Consider the following 17,500-nt stretch of genomic DNA (forward strand, 5'->3'; position numbering starts at 1 on the left):
TGCAAGTGATGGATAGCAGCAGAGATAGGTGAATGACAGTAAGTGGGCAAGCTGGCAGAAACGTTAGCATGCTGGGCGAAATGTTTAGCGGTATTTCATCTGCCATTACGTTCTGAGTTCAAATTCCGCTGAGGTCGACTTTGACTTTCATCCTTTCGGGGTTGATAAATTAAGTACCAGTTAAGCACTGGGGTCGATGTAATCGACTTAATCCCTTTGTCTGTCCTTGTTTGTCTACTCTATGTTCAGCCCCTTGTGGGTAGTAAAGAAATAGGTATTTTGTCTGCCATTACGTTCTGAGTTCAAATTCCTCCGAGGTCGACTTTGCCTTTCATCCTTTTGGGGTCAATTAAATAAGTACCAGGTATGCACTGGGGTTGATATAATCGACTTAATCTGTTTGTCTGTCCTTGTTTGTTCCTTCTGTGTTTAGCCCCATGTGGGCAGTAAAGAAATAGGTTAATATTGACTAAGAGTTACACAGAGATGGGAGAATGAGGGTTAGTGTTTGAGAGTGATGGTAGCGGGTATTGAATAAGAGCAGATTCGATGCCATTTTTCATCACAGTGGTGTTGTAATGGAAAAGAGGTAGAGAGATACAGAGGTGACAGTCACAGAGAATACAAGAATAGTGGTAATGGATGATGATGGAAGGGTTAAATATGGACAGATTAAATGCCATCTCCGTTACACTTGTGTCTTAGTATAAAGGATAAAGTAAGGGTAGCAGATAAGAGGATAATGAATAGAACAGTAAATGGGGACAAAAATATGCAAGAGACAAATGATGTATTAAACATTTAAACACCCATTTTGCCATGCTGAACCAATCATCTGGGTTCTTTGTTATCTTCTTAAGTCCAACAAACTAATCATGAGCTCACATGCCATCACACACGCATGCATGCACGCATGCACCACCCCCACACAGACACACACACACACAGGAAGACACACACAGACATACAAACACATACAAGCTTTTAGTTTCTTATTTCTTTACTGCCCACAAGGGGATATACGCAGAGGGGACAAACAAGGACAAACAAACAGATTAAGTCGATTATATTGACCCCAGTGCGTAACAGTTATTTAATTTATCGACTCCAAAGGGATGAAAGGAAAAGTCAACCGCGGTGGAATTTGAATTCAGAACGTAGTGGCAGACGAAATACCACTAAGCATTTCGCCCAGCGTGCTAATGTTTCTGCCAACTTGCCATCTTTAAACTTCTTTTAGTTTCTGTCAACCCAATCCACTGACAAGGCTTCAATAGCATTGTATAGTAGAAGACATTTGACTAAGGTGCCATGCAGTGGGACTGAACCTGAAACCACAAGGCTGGAAAACAAGCTTCTTAACTACACACCCATATCTGTGCTTATTATACGCAGTGGATGTCAACTTATATTCATACATGACCACTTCTTGGAAAATTGTAAATGCCTTGAATGTTACCATGGAAACACACCAAAATAGGACAACAACCAGTTGCAGGTAACCAGTTTCAAAATTAGGCAAGTTTTGTTTAGGTCACCTTTACTAGGTCCTATTTGATTAACAGGTAACCAGTGCTCTCCTTGGAAATAAAAATGAAAATAAAAAAAAGTGCTCATTCCCTTGAGGTGTTGCCAAATGTTTCCATTACCATAGTTTGAAAAGGAAGCAACCAATATTCCAAGCTGTCTATGTGTATGTTTGCAATTACATACTTCCAGCAGTTCAATCTTGTATGTGCCTTGATTCTCCATTCCCACAGGTGAGTGATCCGTATGATGTTTTCCAATGACTTCATGTGCACGAAATTGATAACAGTGAGTGAAGCATTCACAGAACTTCATTCAGTTTTCAGATTGAACATCTTATCTTCTGGTGGGTCAGCATTTGCTAGGATAACCAAAAGCTGAACAATCCTCAGATTTTACATCAGAGTACCCTTCTCCTAGACCAGTGTTTCTCAACCATTTTTTACCTAGAGACCCTTATGATGCCTATTTTACTCAGATGAGCTCTTTTAGCTATTCGATATTTAAAGAATTATTATATTTTTATTATTGAATTTTTATTACTAAATATTACTAGCAGTATCGCCCGGCATTGCTCGGGTTTGTTTCGACCCTTTAGAATTGGAATTTTTGAAAAGTAAAAATTTTGCATTATATAGCTTGTTATTCTCTTTAAGTGAACATTTTTCTGGTTGAAATGCACTGAAAAATGGCAACACAGCTGTCACAAAATCGTAAAAAAATAGGGATTTTCATAGAAAAAAAGCACCTTTTTGATGTTAATAATTTTTGGTCCAATTTGAATTTTTTCTTCTACGGAATGAAGAGCAAGCCTTCTTCTATCATACTCTCAATTTTGGTCAACTTGCGTCACAGGGTCACGGAGGAGATAGTGTTAGTTGAAGGCTACCAAACCTGCCATACACAGACAACTTCAGCTTTATATATATAGAGATTAGGAATTGTATTAAAAAAATTGTTAAAATATTTTGTGCTTTGTAGAAGTATATCCAATTTATCGCAGATAAATTTAAATAACAAAATCTTATGTGGATCCCAAGATCCATATGGAACTTGGTTGAGAACCATTGTCCTAGACAGATGTTCTTATAAGAAATAAGAGCCCATTACTCTTATATGGTCCTGCAGTGTGCTTCTTCACCATAATGCACACAATTCTACATCCCTATGCAATTGATAGGTAGTTATTGATTCTATGCAGGGTTCCTATGTTTTTTTAACGGGTATTGCTATTTGTTTTGCAGGGTTTTAAGCAACTCTCCTCACTAGGAAAGTCTGGTTAGGGATCTACTTTAGCTACCAATAAGCAAGTCATGCAACATATTGTACCAGACTGTATGGTACCAGTAGCATTCACGAGTGACCTGGCGATTGACTGTCATAATATTCTGTCCTTTAGAATATAGTAAAACTATATAAATTGTGTGCATTTTCCTTCTTTTATTATATATTTTTTCACTACAACTGACCATGTGAAGAAAGAGAAGAAGACCAATGAAGCCAAGTGAAATTGTTGTCATGGCGGACACTGGTGTCATGCAACTGGCACCCGTGCTGGTGACACAGCTTGATGCAGTCCCAAAAAACTGGTTCACTAGTCAGCATCATTAGACTGTGGTTGGCATAATGGAATAGGAGTTTTATTTGCATATTCAAAAGGTTTCCTGTAAACAAATATATATATATATATATATATTATATATATTATATATATATATATATAATATATATATATATATATATATATATGTATATATATATATATAGGGAGAGTTCACGAAAAAAACAAAAGACGAAGACAGGTGGTGTAGACAACAAACAGATGTATTAGTATAACGCTCAGGAATAGAAAAAGTCTTTTACGTTTCAAGCCTATGCTCTTCTACAGAAAGGGACACAGAAAAAAAACAAGGAGAGAAACAAGGAGAGAAAAAATTGTGTGTAGTGGCTCTCCTTGTTTCTTTCTGTGTTCCTTTCTGTGGAAGAGCGTAGGCTCGAAACATTAAAGACTTTTTCACTTCCTGAGCATTATACTAACACATCTGTTTGTTGTCTACACCACCTGTCCTTTGTCTTTTGATTCTTTTGTGAATTCTTCCTATATATATATATATGTATGTAGTGGTCTGATATACAATTTATCTGTAACCTTGCAGTGTACCCTACAATTTATCTGTTGTCATACAATATGACATATCTGATTTGTAGTCATACAACCTGTGCATTGCATAATTAAGATTTTAATGAGCTGCTGGTTAACATTTAAACATACCATATCTTTTTACTACCTTCTGGTTACACTGAATATACAATGAGCCTATGAGGACAACTCTTTAAGATTGTTTGACCTGCTAGAAATAGCTGCCAAATCTCCCCCAAATCCCATATAGTGTCTTAAATAAAAGGAAAAGCTATATGAGATAGAATATATTTGATGACATATTAATTTAATCAAGGTTGACATAGACTAAACAACAACAACAACAAACACAAGTGCTCAATATCAGATTGTTACTTCCAAGGTTAAGGGTATTCTTATTTATTGTTAGCTGTGAAACCTTTTGATACATTGCCAGCTCAACTGGAATCTTGGAAAATGCTTTAATGAAACACGGCATAATGCCATCAATAATCATAAAATCAATTAAGGATTCTTCTTGTAAATAACCTCATTAATATTTAAACAAGTTGTATTGTCTTCATTAATATGATCTTGTAGTTTGATATCCGGAACATTGAATAAGAGAGTGAAAAGAGAAAAACCTAGCGACACTGGTAAATCGTTTGTGTTGACAAAAATTAATCAGAGAACCTCGTGATTTTGAATACATTTGTATGTCATGCAGCGAAGAAGAATCTAGCTTTTGGGATTGTCTTTCTGTCTGACAAAGAGAACAATATTATTTTCTTTTCAGATGAAATGTTAATCCATAAAAACCACATATTCCTTTTTCTTCATGATATGCTAACATATCCAAATGCACAAATTTCAACAAATGAAGAATAGTGGGTGTTGGACAAAATGTTTAGTGGCATTTCTTCTGACTATACATTCTGAGTTCAAATGCTGCAGGGGTCGACTTTATCTTTCATTTTTTCAGGGTTGATAAAATAAGTACATGTTGAGCACTGGGGTCAATGTGCCAAAATTTGAAACTAATAGTTGAAGAACAAATGAAATAATCATTGGACATGCTTGGCTATCTATCTGAGTCTTTATATAGCTATGGTGCGACCTCACCTAGAATTTGTATTATCAGTCTGGAATCCCTATCTTGCCCAGGATATTAATTGCCTGGAAACCGCCCAGCGACATGCAACCAAGAGAATACCCTCCATCAGGCATGGATACATTGAAACTCCAACGTCTGGCAGCTAACTTGGCAGACACCCATAAGATTATTAATCATCTTACTAACAATAACTCTGAGCACCTTTTCAAACTCCACCTGTTTAACACCTGTGGACATGTTTACAAAGTCAGAAAACAGCACAGCTCCCATGACTTTCGGAAACATTTTTTCATGCTAAGAGTTGCTGAAGCATGGAACAAACTGCTGGCATCGGTTTTTAGTTGTCGGAGCACTGCATCCTTCAAAAGTTCCATGCTTCCTGAGATTTGCCAACACTACACCTGATTTTCTCCCCTCCATACACACACAAGCATGTATCTGACTCATACACAGTTCATTTCCCAGACATTTGTACATTACTGCATATGCTTTATACGCACTTTTGACAAGTTGTGGTGCACTTGAGCACTGTATACAATAATTTCATTATATTTAAACTGCAGTAGTTACTCAGAGGTGTAGAAAGCTCTTATTCTGAAATCTATCACAATGCTGGAAATCCTCCTGTATCATCAACAGGTAACCCAGGGTTACAAGAATTTCGCCTCTTAGCTTGTACACTTTACTTGAGTTGGGCAGTGAGGACTGAATTAATCTTTGCCTATGGAAGGGTTACATCTGCCGTTTCTTGTCAACTACAACCGCTTTGAGCTGGTTCCTGCTGCCATGCCTATTCCCCTGGTGGCTTTCTTCAGTTGTGTAGTGGCGATTTGAAACCAAATCACTAGGTATCTGGTCAGACATCACGATCAAACCATAGCAATTTCACGTGATTAATCTATTAAGCAACCGATCAGTGTCAAGCCATTGCATGATTCAATTTTCTAGAATCTTCTCTCTGTGTATTATAGAAAGCCACTTTTTGGCACCTTAACTTTTTGCAGAGTATTGAGAATGGCCAGTCCATTCGCTCATCCTCTTGCCAAGCAGGGTATTGAAGGCAGCTAAGAGAGAAAGATGTGCCTTCACTCTTACTGGGGATATTCATGCTGACCCTTTCCAGGGTCTTCGACAGAACAAACTAAAAATTCACACAATATCTCATAAGTGACTTCATTTGACATGGCATGGCTTTTTCCTTCTCTCCTTCGATGTAATTATTGCTGTTATTATTTGCAAAAGTCCAACACAGTTTAAACTTTTCTTGCAATGATAAAATCTTCTATTAATTGTTCATGAGTGTTGTTACTTCTTCACACGATCCAAGAAATACATTTATATTTACTAACTTAACAGCCACCATAGCAACGTTTGATGAAATCCTCAACACACTTGTGACAATTATTTTGGTTGCAGATCACTCTTCTGTAGGAAACAGTGCACCAATTTGGCTACAAAAGCCATATCAGTTGACTTCAATAGGAAATGAGACTATGAGCCATCCCCTGTCTTTTTATTGTTCCATCCTGAGCCATGCCTGGCTCATAAGGGCCAGTTTCCCGGCCTCCTTGGCATATAGGTTCCCCACCTGGATGGGATGCCAGTCCGTCACAGGTGAGCTGCAAGATGCAGGAGGAAAGAGTGAGAGAAAGTTGTGGCGAAAAAGTCAGCAGAAGTTTGGCATTACCTTCTGCCAGAGCTGCGTGGAGCTTAGGTGTTTCGCTCATAAACACACACATCGCCTGGTCTGAGATTCGAACCCTCGATCCCTCGACCGCGAGGCCGCTGCCCTAATCACTAGGCCATGTGCCTCCACAACAGATTCTTATAAGTCTCAAAGAAAATTCTTCTGAACATTAGTTATTTTATATTTTCGACCTGATCAAACTGTAACTTAATTAATTTTTCTATCCCCCACACCTGTTCATCACAGTGACTCATGACTTTTAGGCTACACAATATTATTTGTCATTGTATTATTACCTTCTAGAATTTTAGAAATAAAAAATTCTACTCTCTTAAATTATGCACCTTAATACAGTGAAATCGCCTCTAGGTGGTTATTTGACATGCTAGAATTAGTAGTCAAATCTCCATCAAATCACACCCTTTTAAAAAAAATGTAGGGCACAACACTTTGGATAATGCAGTTTTAGTTATGCTGTTTGATCAAAAGACAAGACAGCCATGATTGAAACACCTTTTCATCATAAGCATGTTTGATCGTTACTGAACCAATCACTGTAAAATTGAGTCATTATATTTTGAATAATTATTAATACTGTTCTGGTGATGAACAGAGAAGTTGCAAAAGAGTAACACTTCTCTAACATTATGAAAATTCCGTTGTTACTTTATTACTGGATATTAAAATTTTGTGGTAATTAAAGCTATTTGATAATCATTTCTAAAGGGAATTTGAATAATGCCATTGTCTGCTTGGTAATTTAACAAGGTGTGCTTTTATTTCAGTACATATTTTACACCTGTGAATATGGCCTTATATTTCTTAAAAGACAAAGCTACTGCTTCTGTTATATACTTTAACTAATAAATTCAATATTTTGTGAAACCAATGGACAGATGATGAGGTTCACTACAAAGGAGAGTTTGTGGAACTCAGTCAGACTAAATACAGCATTGTGTATTTTTATTTGAATTCACCAGTATAGCTATTTTCTTACTGTTGTGTACATTTTTTGCTGATATATCCGTTGTCATCATTGTCGTTCTCATTGTCATCATCATCATCATCATCATCATTGTCACCATCATCATCACCTTCATCATCATCATCATCATCATCATCATCATCATCGTCGTCGTCATCATCATCATCATCATCATCATCACCATCATCACCATCATCACCATCGTCACCATCGTCACCATCGTCACCATCACCACCATCACCATCACCATCACCACCACCATCATCATCATCATCATCATCATCATCATCATCATCATCATCATCATCATCATCATCTCATCATCATCACCATCATAATTTAATGTCTGTTTTCCATGCTGGATAGTTTGATGGAGCTGACAGGGTCAGGAGTTGCACCAGGTTCCATGGTGTGTTTTTGTATGGTCTCTGCAGCTGGATGCCCTTCTTAATGCCAAATACTTTACAGAATGTACTGGGTGCTTTTTACACGGCGCCATCGCTAGTGCTTTTTATTTGGCATTAGTACCGGTGCTTTTTGTGTGGTACCACAATCAGTACTTTTTACATGGCGCCGTCACCAATGCTTGGAATATGGAAGCATCACCCCACCCCCACCACAACCACCACCTTCACCACCACCATCACCACCGTCGTCGTCATCATGATGATGATGATGATCATGATGATGATGATCATCATCATCATTTAATATCTGGCTTTCCATGTTTGCGCAGGTCAGGCAAATTTTATTGTGGCAGATTTTCATTCCGCGTTGCCATCTCTCACCTGTTCCCAATCAAGTAATATGTTTTTCATGTTTTCCATGGAAGACAACAGATGAACATCCTTGCTTGTATGATAATGACACGCGTTTACATCCATCACAAGATGTCTAGACAAGGGTACAAAAGTACACCCAACCGTACATACATATACATATATATGAAGGGTGAGGGTATGTCACTGATGAGATTACAAATCTCTCTCTATACATAAAGCTGAAGTTGTCTGTGTATGGCAGGTTTGGTAGCCTTCAACTAACACTATCTCCTCCGAGACCCTGCGGTGCAAGTTGACCAAAATTGAGAGTATGATAGAAGAAGGCTTGCTCTTCCTTCTGTAGAAGAAAAAAATTCAAATCGGACCATATTAACATCAAAAATTATTTACATAAAAAAGGTGCTTTTTTTCTATAAAAATCCTTATTTTTTACGATTTTTTTACTGCTGTGTCGCCATTTTTCCTCGTATTTCAACCAGAAAAATGTTCACTTAAAGAGAATAACAAGCTACATAATGCAAAATTTTTACTCTTCAAAAATTCCAATTCTAAAGGGTCGAAACAAACCCGAGAAATGCAGGGCGATACTGCTAGTAGTGAATAAAAGGATTCTGACAGAAAAAACTAACAACAGACTGATTGTTCAGTCAATACATTAAACAAACCATTGGATAGTTAGTTGGTAAAGTAAGGAAGTGGTATTGAACCAGTGTGTTTTTATTTTAATTATTATTGGCATAATGACTCTCCCTAGATACAAGAAGATTTGTTCCAACTCACAAATTTACGTCAAGAATCTTGCAAACCGAATACAAAAACGAATGTGTGTGTGTATGTGTGTGTCTATATATATATATATATATATATATATATATATTTATTATAATGGTATAATTACTTTGAAGCATTGTGTAGAATATATTGTATAAAGAATCGTGGGTAAGGCCAAAACAATGTGAAGTAAATGCAAGATAAATCACAACGAAACAAATATGTAAATTAATGTAAACTTACCTTGTATTCAATATTTCAGGGTTTTGACCCCATTTTCAAGAAATTGTTGAATATTGAATACAAGGTAAGTTTACATTAATTCACATATTCGTTTTCTTGTGATTTACCTAGCATTTACTTCGCCTTGTTTTGGCCTTACCCATGATCCTTTATACAATATATATATGTATATATATCATCATCATCATCATCATCATCATTTAACGTCCGCTTTCCGTGCTAGCATGGGTTGGACGGTTCAACTGGGGTCTGGGGAGCCCGAAAGCTGCACCAGTCCAGTCAGATCTGGCAGTGTTTCTACAGCTGGATGCCCTTCCTAACGCCAACCACTCCGAGAGTGTAGTGGGTGATTTTATGTGCCACCGACACAGGTGCCAGACGAGGCTGACAAACGGCCACGCTCGGATGGTGTTTTTTATGTGCCACCGACACAGGTGCCAGACGAGGCTGGCAGACGGCCACGCTCGGATGGTGTTTTTTATGTGCCACCGACACAGGTGCCAGACGAGGCTGGCAGACGGCCACGCTCGGATGGTGTTTTTATGTGCCACCGACACAGGTGCCAGACGAGGCTGGCAGACGACCACGCTCGGATGGTGTTTTTATGTGCCACCGACACAGGTGCCAGATGAGGCTGGCAAACAACCACGATCGGATGGTGCTTGTTACGTGCCCACAGCACGGAGGCCAGTCGATGCGGTACTGGCTACGGCCACGTTCGGATGGTTTTCTTATGTGCCACGTGCCACCGGCACTGGTACCACAAAGATACAAATTCCATTGATGTTCATCTATTTTGATTTGTTTTGATTTGATTTGATTTGATTTTCACTTGCCTCAACAGGTCTTCACAAGTGTCACAAGAAGGAAGGTATGCACAGGTGGACTGACTACGTCCCAGGTAGGGGCCATGGGTTATGGCCTGACTAGTCTTGCCGGGTCTTCGGATGGTGTTTTTATGTGCCACCGACACAGGTGCTAGATGAGGCTGGCGAACGGCCACGATCGATGGTGTTTGTCATGTGCCCACCGCACTGACTACGGCACTGATGGATTTCTTGTGTGCCACAGGCACTGGTACCACAAGATACAAATTCCATTGATGTTCATCTATTTTGTCTATTTTGATTTGATTTGATTTGATTTGATTTTCACTTGCCTCAACCAGTCTTCACAAGTGTCACAAGAAGGAAGGAAGGTATGCACAGGTGGACTGACTAGTCTTGCCGGGTCTTCGGAAGGTGTTTTTTATGTGCCACCGACACAGGTGCCAGATGAGGCTGGCGAACGGCCATGATCGGATGGTGTTTGTTACGTGCCCACAGCACGGAGGCCGGTCGATGCGGAACTGGCTACGGCCACGTTCGGATGGTTCTCATGTGTGCCACCGGCACTGGTACCACAAAGTGTGTGCCACCGGCACTGGTACCACAAAGATACAGATTCCATTGATGTTCATCTATTTTGATTTGTTTTGATTTGATTTTCACTTGCCTCAACAGGTCTTCACAAGTGTCACAAGAAGGAAGGTATGCACAGGTGGACTGACTACGTCCCAGGTAGGGGCCATGGGTTATGGCCTGACTAGTCTTGCCGGGTCTTCGGATGGTGTTTTTATGTGCCACCGACACAGGTGCTAGATGAGGCTGGCGAACGGCCACGATCGGATGGTGTTTGTCATGTGCCCACAGAACGGAGGCCAGTCGATGCGGTACTGGCTACGGCCACTTTCGGATGGTTTTCTCTTACGGCCACGATCGGATGGTGTTTGTCATGTGCCCACAGAACGGAGGCCAGTCGATGCGGTACTGGCTACGGCCACTTTCGGATGGTTTTCTCTTGTGTGCCACCGGCACTGGTACCACAAAGATACAAATTCCATTGATGTTCATCTATTTTGATTTGTTTTGATTTGATTTTGATTTTGATTTTCACTTGCCTCAACAGGCCTTTGATTTTCACTTGCCTCAACAGGCCTTCACAAGTATCACAAGGAGGAAGGTATGCACAGGTGGACTGACTACGTCCCAGGTAGGGGCCATGGTTTATGGCCTGACTAGTCTTGCCGGGTCTTCGGAAGGTGTTTTTATGTGCCACCGACACAGGTGCTAGATGAGGCTGGCGAACGGCCACGACCGGATGGTGTTTGTTATGTGCCCACAGCACGATGGCCAGTGATGCGGTACTGACTACGGCCACGTTCGGATGGATTCTTGTGTGCCACCGGCACTGGTACCACAAGCGGTACTGACTACGGCCACGTTCGGATGGATTCTTGTATATATATATATATATATATATATATATATATGCACACACATATGTATATATCAAATGGTTGTCTTAAAAACTATTCCGTACATACAATAACAGCCATACCAACAATCCAACACACCTCCATCATCAGCTGCCCCACAGATATCACTATGATTTCAACACTTGGGCAGTACCATTCAATCTGGTAGTATCAACAGCACTAAAATAAGTGTTGTTTGGGAACAAACATACCTTAGATATCCCCACAATCATTCAATCTTAACTCTAGGAAGGATTAAACACTAACATTAATTGAACTACAACAAAGAAACCACATTTACCCAATGTACAAAAACAGTATCAGTTAATTAATATATATATAAAGAATTAATATATATATATATATATAAAGAAGTTCAGATAAAGGTTACAAACCTCATTAAGGGATAGCAAAGTTCTATGAAAGTGCTGGTTAGTTACCTATACAAAGAATGTTGAACTTTACAATTAATATATAACTGTAAGGTAACTATATAAACCGTGGTTTATATATATTTATTTATTACAATAAGATATGAAAATAGAGAGATAATTAAGATAAGAAAATAGATTTATTAATTATCTCTCTATTTTCTTATCTTGTAATATATATATATATATATATATATATATATATATATATATAGATAGATAGATAATGGGTTTCTTTCAGTTTCTGTCTACCAAATCCTCTTGCAAGGCTTTGGTCAGCTTGGGATAATAGTAGAAAGCACTTGCTCAAGATGCTGTGCAGTGGGATTGAACCCAAGATCTCATGGTTGGGAAGCATGCTTCTTATTCACACAACTACATCTGTAGTTTATTGGAAATGGCTTTAATGCTCTCAAAACCAGCCCACTTAAAATAGGCTCTTTTAAAGGGTTAGAACTTAAATTTTAAGTCTTGGACTGAAATATCAGCATTACATGAAAAGTAACATAGAATTTGAATGTGTGAAAAGTTCAAGTTACTTATTTCACTCAACCTCTCATAATTCTTCATTATTTTGAAAACTAATTTACAAAAGGAGAATATATTCTTGTTAAAAATATTAGCTTCAAATTTTGGTATAAGGCTAGCAAATTTTGCAGGATAGGGGTAAGTCAATTACATCATCGCAGTGCTCAACTGGCAGTTATTTTATTGACCCCAACTTGGTTGTAAGGCATAGTCACCCATGGTGGATTTTGAACTCAGAACATAAAGACAGACAAAATGTTGCTAAGCTTTTTGCTCGGTGTGCTAACGATTCTGCCAGCTCACCACCTTGTTCTTGTTAAAAATATTAGCTCTAAAAAGGTAACAAACATATTACATCATGCTGATAGCAGAATGAACAAGATCACTTAGAGAGTGCAAACCTCCACCAAGGCAATACCAATGTCTTCACAACGATTAGCCAGAAATGATTTTTAGAATGAGAATAACTGAAATAAACTCAACTGCTCTAACAAACGAGAATACTAAATATAAACCCGACCATTCTCAAAAATTAAGTAAAAAAACAAGAAAAATAATCCAGAATCCTTGTCTGGTACCGAATGGCCGACCAAGGCCTTGTGAGTGGATTTAGTGGACAGAGGCCGAAGGAGGCCTGTCGTATGGATGTATATATATATATATATATATATATATATATATATATATAGCAATAATAATTCTCTAAACGAGATATAGACAGTAACTGCTCCATAACAAAAGGGACATTAGCCATTTGAATGTGGCTAGGGACAGGGCAGGGCGGTGGGGGGTGTTACTGTTGCATTTAGCCCCAGGCGAACATCAACGTCACCAGAAAGGCTTGACACCATCACGGCGTCCGGGATAGAGGACGCCGTGATGGTGTCAAGCCTTTCTGGTGACGTTGATGTTTGCCTGGGGCTAAATGCAACAGTAACACCCCCCACCGCCCTGCCCTGTCCCTAGCCACATTCAAATGGCTAATGTCCCTTTTGTTATATATATATATATATATAACCCTTTTACTCTTTTACTTGTTTCAGTCATTTAACTGCGGCTATGCTGGAGCACCGCATTTAGTCAAGCAAATCAACCCCAGGACTTATTCTTTGTAAGCCTAGTACTTATTCTATCGGTATCTTTTGCCAAACCACTAAGTTACGGGGATGTAAACACACCAGCATTGGTTGTCAAGCGATGTTGGGGGACAAACACAGACATACAAACATATACACACACACATACATATATATATATATACACTTTCTCCCCATTCATCACTCTTTTGTACCATCTTATATCTCTCCCCACCACTACACACTCAATAACACTATAAAAAGAGTCAAAATTCCTGCAAAAACTTAGTTCAATTTGAAGACTCCACTAGAATGGACGAAAGTGCTAATATTTGATATATGATATATGATGTATAAAAACATGTAACATACTAACAAATATCTGTAAATAGAAAACCATCCGAATTTCTGAATACCTCATTTCTTCTAATATAAAATACCTGTACATCATCTCAAAACCTTCTAATATATATATATATATATATATATATATATATATTAGAAGGTTTTGAGATGATGTACAGGTATTTTATATTAGAAGAAATGAGGTATTCAGAAATTCGGATGGTTTTCTATTTACAGATATTTGTTAGTATGTTACATGTTTTTATACATCATATATCATATATCAAATATTAGCACTTTCGTCCATTCTAGTGGAGTCTTCAAATTGAACTAAGTTTTTGCAGGAATTTTGACTCTTTTTATAGTGTTATTGAGTGTGTAGTGGTGGGGAGAGATATAAGATGGTACAAAAGAGTGATGAATGGGGAGAAAGTGTATATATATATATATGTATGTGTGTGTGTATATGTTTGTATGTCTGTGTTTGTCCCCCAACATCGCTTGACAACCAATGCTGGTGTGTTTACATCCCCGTAACTTAGTGGTTTGGCAAAAGATACCGATAGAATAAGTACTAGGCTTACAAAGAATAAGTCCTGGGGTTGATTTGCTTGACTAAATGCGGTGCTCCAGCATAGCCGCAGTTAAATGACTGAAACAAGTAAAAGAGTAAAAGGGTTAAGAGTTCATGCCAGTCATGAGGCCAAACATTCTTGAAAGTTTCATCTGAATCCATCCAACGGTTCTTGAGATATCTTGTCCACAGACAAACAAACAAAGAAACAAATATGACTGAAAACAATACCTCTGCCTTTGCACAAGCAAAATGTTGGATAGAGAACAAAAGTCTAGTAAGAGAGTGCTTCCTTATAGAATTGATAGATTTCTTTGCAATGGAATGGGGGATGATGGGGATTCGAGACAAAACACCACCACAAATATGAAATAATACCCATGGTGTAATTTTTTTTGCTTTTATTTTTTATTTGCTTTGGTCATTGGATTGCAGCTATGCTGGGGCACTACCTTGAAGGGTCTAGTCGAAAAATATAATCAACCCCAGGATATATTTTTAAAGTTTGGTACTTATTCCATCAATATCTTTTTTGCCAAACCTCTAATTTACAAGGACATAAACAAACCAACACTGGTTGTAAAGAAGTGAGGGTGCAAATACACACACATATACATACACGTGTACACACACACACACACACACACACACAGCAAGCTTCCATACAGCTTCCATCTAACAAATTCACTCACTAGGCTTCGGTTGGCCTGGGCCTATAGTTGAAGACACTTGCCCAAGGTGCCATGCAGTGGGACAGAACCTGAAACTACACGATTGCAAACTTTGATTCTTAACTACACAGCCATGCCTGTGCATATTACTGATTTATAAGAGATGAAATATCAGTTGGTTTTAGAAAAGGGACCATGTTTCGTTGACAAGATCTTTGTGATCTTAGGTACAGGAGTGGCTGTGTGGCAAGTAGCTTGCTTACCAACCACATGGTTCTGGGTTCAGTCCCATGGCATGGCACCTTGGGCAAGTGTCTTCTACTATAGCCTCGGGCCAACCAAAGCCTTGTGAGTGGATTTGGTAGACGGAAACTGAATGAAGCCCATCGTATATATGTATATGTATACATATGTGTGTGTGTTTGTGTATCTGTGTTTGTCCCCTTGCTTGACAACCGATGCTGGTGTGTTTACGTCCCTGTAACTTAGCAGTTCGGCAAAAGAGACTGATAGAATAAGTACTAGGCCTACAAAGGATAAGTCCTAGGGTTGATTTGCTCGACTAAAGGCAGTGCTCCAGCATGGCTGCAGTCAAATGACTGAAACAAGTAACAGAGAGAAAAGAGAAAGAGAGTGATATTGTAAGCCCAATAGGAAGGGTAAACAGTAGCATGTTTCTATCCACCAAATTCACTCACAAGGCTTTGGGTATCCTGCGCCTATAGTTGAAGACACTTGCTCAAGGTGTCATGCAGTTGGACAGAACCTGAAACCACACGATTGCGAACTGAGATTCTTAACTACACGGCCATACCTGTACCTATTACTGATTTACAAGAGATGAAATATCAATTGATTTTAGAAAAGGGACCAGATTTCTTTGATAAGATCTTTGTGATATTGTAAGAGCAATGGGAAGAGTAAACAGTAGTATGCGTGGGAAATTACTTAAATTTGATGTTAAGAAAATGGAGTGATACGTGCACTATTTATGCTAGCATGGTTGGACGATTTGACTGAGGACTGGCGAACCAGATGGCTGCACCAGGCTTCAATCTGATCTGGCAGAATTTCTACAACTGGATGCTCTTCCTAATGCTAACGATTCCAAGAGTGTAGTGGGTGCTTTTACATGCCACCGGCACGAGGGCCATAGCTACTTAATATTATTAAACATGACCAAATTTCTGTTGAAACATCTGGAGGAATTCTTTTCATGAAAAATTTGGATGCCATATTGGAGGAGAAACTGAAAATAGGGCTACATATAACTTTTTGTTCAAATTATAAATAAACTTGTGACTTCTACAACGGGTTCAATGGATTTAGTTGTGTTACATGAAAGTTAACTAACTAAAAGGAGAATGATTACTATAGTGGGGAAGTATCCTTAGGCACATCAGATTTATTGGAATGGAATGAAGAAATTGACAAAACAGTATTGGAAGAATAGTGAGAAAGTTTTTGGATTTCATCAAATAATTCTGAATATATTTCACAAGAAGAAAGTTTGGTTAGGCAATTTGTTTACTGCACTAAGTCAAAAACTTGTAAATACCAAATGAAACAGCTTTGGCCTTTACCTTCTTATTTTTCTTTGTAGTCTGCATACAGTAAGCCAATAAAAACCAATAAAATAAAAGATAAGTATTCATGCAAAATCAATACAAGAAAATAAGAGAAATCATTGTATTGAATTACTTTTGTAGAGAAATTTTTTCTCTCTCTTCATAGTAAAGATCTAAGAGATATTGTACTTCGTCTTGGATCTATTCATCCATCAAATGAAATTATCACTTTTTCAAACATATGCTATATTTAAAACAGCAACTGTATTTTACATATCAACAATTTTTTTATACATAACTATAAATTTTTTTTAAAGTTAGCAGCCATGATAGTTCTTTTTTCATCAGTGATATGAAAATAGTAAGAAACTTTTATTTAGAAGAGAAATTTCAAAGAAGCTTTTTAAACTGCATATTTATTCTTTATTTGTCTGTATATTTTTCTTGAAAAACTAAATTATTTTTCGTTCAAAAAAAAAAAAATGTTAATATGTTATATGTAAATATGTAACAGGTTCAGATATTTTGTTATGACTTCTGTTGACAGTGTACGTATTTAAGCGGACTAAAAAAATACTTTTTAAAAGAGTTGGCAATAAATTGAAAATGTTTGGATAAGTTTCATGTATGATGCAAAATAAGCACTTGACTATTGAGTGAAAATGTTGCACATGAAAAATGATCCACTGAAATAAATTTTATCATTTTAATATTTAGGTTAATGCAGTTTTTGATCATTATCATGAAATATGATATTAAACTTGAAGAATTTTAAAGTTAGAA

At 37.9% G+C, this 17,500-nt stretch overlaps 1 protein-coding gene across 1 annotated transcript in view; it reads right to left on the reverse strand.

Annotated features, from left to right (window-relative positions):
* LOC118763108 overlaps positions 1–17,500 on the reverse strand; it is a 19,982-nt gene that overhangs the window by 1,918 nt on the left and 564 nt on the right. The gene's annotated exons all lie outside the window — the stretch shown is intronic.

The sequence above is a fragment of the Octopus sinensis genome, linkage group LG4, assembly GCF_006345805.1.
Source record: "Octopus sinensis linkage group LG4, ASM634580v1, whole genome shotgun sequence".
Taxonomy (NCBI): domain Eukaryota; kingdom Metazoa; phylum Mollusca; class Cephalopoda; order Octopoda; family Octopodidae; genus Octopus; species Octopus sinensis.